The sequence below is a fragment of the Gorilla gorilla genome, chromosome 7 (assembly GCF_029281585.2).
Source record: "Gorilla gorilla gorilla isolate KB3781 chromosome 7, NHGRI_mGorGor1-v2.1_pri, whole genome shotgun sequence".
In the NCBI taxonomy this organism is placed as follows: Eukaryota; Metazoa; Chordata; class Mammalia; order Primates; family Hominidae; genus Gorilla; species Gorilla gorilla.
In genome coordinates, this window is record NC_073231.2 from 59,723,112 (window position 1) to 59,729,567 (window position 6,456).

The window sequence follows — 6,456 nt, forward strand, 5'->3', positions numbered from 1 at the left end:
TCCCAATGAGAGTAATTTGAATTCACAAGCTTTCTCTTTAAGTATGCAAATACCTTAGGGTGAGATAAGGGGCTACTGGTCTTTCACAGATGAGTGTAAATTGGTTCAATGGGTTGCTTTCCTCCCAACAGCTAGCCAGACTAACAAATTTAGAGACTTAGCCATTCATTCAACTTCGAGTGCCTAAGAGTTTCCAGGATTGGTTCTAGGTACTGGAGATATAGTAGTGAACAAAACAGACAAAACGTCCTGCCCTCATGGAGTTTACAATCTAGTGGATTGGTAGTTTTGATCTGGTGATAAGAGAGAATGTTAATTTTGGAGTCTGAGCCCTAGAGGAATAGGACAGACCTGAGTTCCGTGTAGCCAGAGGACAGTGGAAAGGTACTAAGGACCTGGGAAGGAGGACATTGAAGAATGGAGTGGGCCAAGCAGAAAGCAATTGAGAAAAACACCAAAGAAAATATGACCCACTACAAAAAGGTTGTCTAGGCCCTAGGTCATGAATAGATACAGTCTATTTGAAGAGCTCAGACTTAATGCTGAATTCCACAGACAAATAAATATCTCTGGAAAAATAGCCCAGAATGTGTCAACCTATAATACCTGTGGTGAGGGAGATAATGTGCACATCTAAAATAACTGAAAAAACACTCTAACTCTCAAACACTTAAAAATCAAGTCCTATCTATATTAAATGTTTCCAACTTTAAAATATTATGTAAATTACACTAATTCCAGTGTTGAGGGCATCCTTCAGTATATTTTTGGAACTCATCTTTTGAAATTGTGTTCAGAACCAATTTGCAAGTACTGGAAAATAACTCTCTTTAGCACCACATATTTTTTCCCCCACTAAAAACTGTTATTCTTCTTCATTCACCAAATTTACATCCAAATGACTTTGGCTAGCTCCAAACAATATATTTTGCCTCTAAATGATGAAGGTTTACTGCCATTGAAGATACATAAATAATTAAAATATAAATATATAGAGGGGTATAAATGCTGAAGAAAGCAGCAAAAAGAAAAGTCTAAAAAACTTTTTCTGCTTCACTGGGATAATGGCATAATCCTCCTCTGTAATTTTTTTTTGTCTGTTTGTTTTGTTTTGAGACGGAGTCTCACTCTGTCACCCAGGCTGGAGGGGGCAGCGGCGAAGTCTCGGCTCACTGCAAGTTCCAGCTCCCCGGTTCACACCATTCTTCTGCCTCAGCCTCCCGAGTAGCTGGGACTACAGGCACCTGCCACCACGCCCGGCTAATTTTTTTTTTTTGTATTTTTAATAGAGACAGGGTTTCACCGCATTAGACAGGATGGTCTCGATCTCCTGACCTCATGATCCACCCATCTCGGCCTCCCAAAGTGCTGGGATTACAGGCGTGAGCCACCGCGCCCGGCCTGTAATTTTTTCATAAAAGAAAGAAGCCGGCCAGGCACAGTGGCTCATGCCTGTAATCCCAGCACTTTGGGAGCTGAACTGGGTGGATCACCTGAGGTCAGGAGTTTGAGACCAGCCTGGCCAACATGGTGAAAACCCATCTCACTAAAAACACAAAGAAATTAGCCGAGTGTGGTGGCAGTTGCCTGTAATCCCAGCTACTCGGGAGACTGAGGCAGGAGAATCACTTGAACCGGGAGGTAGAGGTTGCAGTGAGCCAAGATCACACCATTGCACTCCAGCCTGGGCAACAAAAGTGAAACTCTGTCTCAAAAAGTAGTAATAATAAATAAAAATAAATAAGAAAGAAACCAGTTGGATATGTAAGTGCTGCTGTATTTGTTAGAAAATTGGTCACTTGCCTTTTCATTAAAAAGTTCTATTATGAGGCCAGACACAGTGGCTCGCACCTGTAATCCCAGCACTTTGGGAGGCCGAGGCAGAAGAGTCGCTTGAGCTCAGGAGTTTGAGACCAGCCTGGGCAACATAGTGAGACCTTGCCTCTATAAAAAGTAAAAATAAAAATTAGCCAGGTGTGGTGGCCCATTCCAGGTGTAGTCCCAGCTACCTGGGAGGCTAAGGCAAGAGGATCACTTGAGCCCAGGAGGTTGAGACTGCAGTGAGTCAAGATCACACTACTGCACTCCAGCCTGCGTGACAGAGCAAGACCCCACCTTAAAAAAAAATATTCTATCATTTCATATAGTCTAAAATTATAGTTGCCTATGTGATGTTGCCTTTTTCCTTATTGTACTGCTTTAAAGTTACTATTTATTTCCTCTTATGCTAATTGAAGAGTACCTGGCTTTGGTTCCTCTGGAAAAAAAAAAATTCTTTGTTAGATTTGTGCTCCTGCGTTTTCCACATAGACAGTATATGAGTATGAATTGATTCCATTATTTTTCAAAATATTTTCATGTACTATACTTGTAGTACCTTCCGGACTATTTCATTTGTTGGGTATATATGTTGTAAAACTTTGTAGTAATCAGCCCATAGTATAGTATCTTTTAATTAAGCAGATAGTATATTGGTTGAAAAACCATTAGCTCCAATTCCCATTTTATCTCTATTAGCCCAGAACACTGCTAGGAGCTTTTGCTGGCAATGGTCAAGGTTGGTAAGGTCAACATATCAGATGAAAAGAAAACCACTATGGGCTAGAATTAGGCCATTGTTGGCTCCTAAAGACAACATGTTCAGCTGAGTTTGAGCCATTCTTTCAGCAAACATTTGTTGAATGCTTACAGTGTGCCAGACTCTAAAATAGCACTGGAGACATGGTAAGGTCCTGTCCTCAAGGAGCTCATGCTGTGTGGCAGCATAAAGTAATAAGTGAGGCTGGGCATGGTGGTGGCATGTGCCTGTAGTCCCAGCTACTGGAAGGCTGAGGTGGGAGGACCTGCACTCCTGAGTGCAGGAGTTTGAGGCCAGCCTGTGGGTCTCTAAAAAATAATAATAACACTAATTTTTATGAGATTCCAGGTTCATCTCCTGCATCAGAAAAAAAAAAAAAGCAGGGAGTGATTTTTGCTACCTGGGATATCAGGGAAGGCTTCCTAGAAGATGAGAGCCTTGCACTGTGTCTTGAGTAGGCACAGTAATTCATCAGAATAGGGAGATTCATCAGAACAAGCAGGGGAGGAGGGATTCCCAAGAAGACAACAGTGGTTTCATAGCCCAGTGAGTCCAGGCCACTGCAAGTGGATCTATTAGGAGTGGAACATGGAGGTTGAGCCAGTCTTCCTCCACAGTGTTCTCTGATCCTCCCAGGATGGATTGGCTATTCTTCCTTTGTTCTCCCAAGGATGCCCGTCTCCATCAATACACAGTTATGTTGAACTGTAATTAATTCTTGTTCTGTCTTATCATTGGTCTGTAAGCTTCTGGGGAACAATGACTGTGCCTTGTCTTTTAGTACCCCCAGGTCCCATAGAGCCTTCCATGCAGAAAGAACTCAATAAACGCTTACACGTTTGTTTAAGTGGCAGGGGTAAGGAGGTAGTAGATTAGACTAGATAAGTAGAAAGGTCCAAGGAGAGCTCTAGACTTCTCCCCAAAGGTTATGGACAGCCATTGGAGAGTCTTCATGTGAGAGAGTAACAAGTCAGATCTGTACTTCGAAATATCTCTTTGGTAGGGTGAAGAATGTGGAAAACTAGACTGGAAGCAGGGAGAAAGTGAGGAAGACCTCCTAAGACAAGAAAAGGGAAGACATGAAAGCTACCGCCTATTTCTTTGCACTGTCTAGACTCAAGATTGTTACTAAGTGCTTGTCATGTGGGCTGACTTCTGACGGGGGAAGAGAAAACAGAAGCAAAGGCCCACTCCGCCCTGTGGTAGAGGACGGCAGTGCTCTGTCTAGAAGGAGCAGTGATAGGGAGCTCTGGGGGCAACAGTTCTAAAGTGGCGCTGCCTCCCACCTGGACTGTGCCCCTTTGGCTCTTCTCTCTTCAGTTACCAGCTCCAATATTCCATGACTTGCTGTTACCCACCTTAATCTAAGTAATATTGGGCCACTCATTGTCTCCATTTCTAGTCTAATAAGTGGACGTTTGTAGTGCTAACTTAACTAATTATCAAATAATTTTACAAAGCATTTAAACTGAAAAAGTATAGCGTATGATTCACCAATGGTTATTGGCACTTGCTGTGCATTGTACACTGTGCTGGGTGCTGTAAACACAATAATGAAGCAAACCCCACCCTGGAGGGGGCTCTGTGCATCTATTGGGGGGAGGGCAGGCATTTAAGCATGTCTTTACAACTAAAATGTGTGCAATTGTGGTATTATTGGGTACAGTGATAGCTCAGAAGATGGGATGACTAAGTGTGAGCAGGAGAGGCTTCAACAGAGGAGATGACATTTAAACTGAGCCGAGCCTGGCTGGACTCTGCAGATGGCAGAGTGTGGGGAGGCCCACCAGGCAGGAAAGCCGGCAGAGACATGCATGGGACAGATGGGACAGCACCAGGCTAGTGTCAGCACTGCAAGTAATTTGGCTCAGTTAGAGCACAGCACACACGGGGAAAAAGTGAGGATGGAAGGGCCAAGTGAGAAAGGGTTTAGTAGCATATGAAGAAATGTTTACCTTATCCTCTAGGTCATAAGGAGGCACAAAAAGATAGTGAGCAGGAAAACGATGGGGACAGAGAACCAAACCACAGGGTAGGCTGAGGGTGAGTAAACATCAGTGACAGGCCCAGCATGTGATGGGGTCCTGGACCAGGGCAGCATTTGAGGTGGGAGAGATCAAGGAATAGATGTGAGAGATGCTTAGATGACATGTTTGGTAAGATTTGATGAATGACTGATGTTGGGAAGTGAATGAAAGGGAAGGGTGAAGATTCCCTTTTAGGTTTCCACCTGCCTTGCATCACTAACCAAGATAAGAAATGGAGGCGAGAGCAGCTTGTGGAAAAACACAGGGCTTTGGTGTGGGAATTCCTTTAGAGGTGGTTTGCGGATATTGAAATGGGGATGTCCGTTAAGTAAGAAATGGGAACTTAGAAGGTTGATCTGGCCTAGAGATATAGGGGTAAGAATTATGAGGTATGAACAGTACTTAAGTCCACTGAAATGGATGGGATTGCGTGGGAACACGTGACAGGTGAGGAAATCAGGCTGATGACAGGGATCGTTTTTATTTATCTATTACTGTATATAGAACCACTCCAAAATTTAGCGGCTTAAAACAAATTATGATCCAACTGGTGGGTTACCTGGGGGTTGAACTCAATTGAAAAAGCTGGGGTAGTTGAGCCTCTCTCTCTCTCTACCTATCTCTATCTCTGTCTCTCTCCACTTGCTTTTTCATCTTGGTCATCCTGATGACATGGCAGTCTCTCTTCCAATAAGGCAAGCCCCAATACGCAAGCACTTACCAGTCCTCTGCCTGCTTCGGGTTTGCTGATGTTCTACTGGCCAAAGCAATCCCATGGTCAAGCCCAGAATCAATGTGGAGAGGAATAGGAAACCCCTAGAGGTGAGATTCATTGGGGAACACTGCTTATTCATGTAAAACATATGCTGAGAGATAGGCAGAAAACCCAGTAAAAGAAGACATTAAAAGATAAGCCAATGAAGAAAAATTAACAGAGATCAGTCTGAAAAGAAAAATGAGACCTCGAGGTAAAAGTGTTTCTAGAAGGGAAGGAGCAATTGTGTCAAAGGTCACAGAGAGATCAAGTAGGAAACGAATGAAAAGCCTCCATTGGATTTGGTTATTGTTAAGCTTTTCAGTTTCAAGTGTTGAGAGTAGAAGGTAGATTGCAAAGGGGTGAGAAGTTAGTGAGAGTTGAGGACATATAGACAGCTCTTTTATTAGAAGCTTGGTTATAAAATGAAGAGACCTGGGGTAGTATCTAGAAAGAACTTACATTAAAGAGAGGCTAGTAGTTTTTGTTTTTGTTTTGTTGCTGTTTTAATATCAAAGTGATAGGCATTCTTCTAGACTAAAAGACAGGAGCCAGGGGTAGGAAGGAAACAACTACATAGGAGAGTAAGGTTTTGGGGGCAGGGAGAGGAGATCAAGTTCAGGGTTGATGGGAGAAGTTATACCTGTTTTTCTGAAATCAAAGAAAGATTGGTTAAAATGGCAGTAAGTTTATAGGTTGGAGTGCAGAGAGGTGGAAGAATGCTTAGCAAATTCATTTATAATATCTTCTATTTTTCTTACCAATTCAGTGGTTAATCACCTGCTGAGATTGTAATGTTCACAGGTGGTCAAGAGACACTAGGAGAGTGTTCAAGTCTTGCAGTAGCCACTACAGGGAAGAAAGAAGCTATAGGAAGAAAGTAAAAAGACTCTTCTTGAGTCCTGAGCTGAGACTGTAATGGCAACAAGTTGTTGTGCAACTTTCTTAGGTGTGGTTCACCCCTTGGGGGGAGGAGTATACACAGTGAATTACCAGATTCACCCAGGGAGTCATTCCCTTCTTCAGAGAGAGACCCAGAGGGATGGTTGGCCACATAGCCAATGCCAGGGTAGAGTCTCCAGGGACCAGGCAAGATC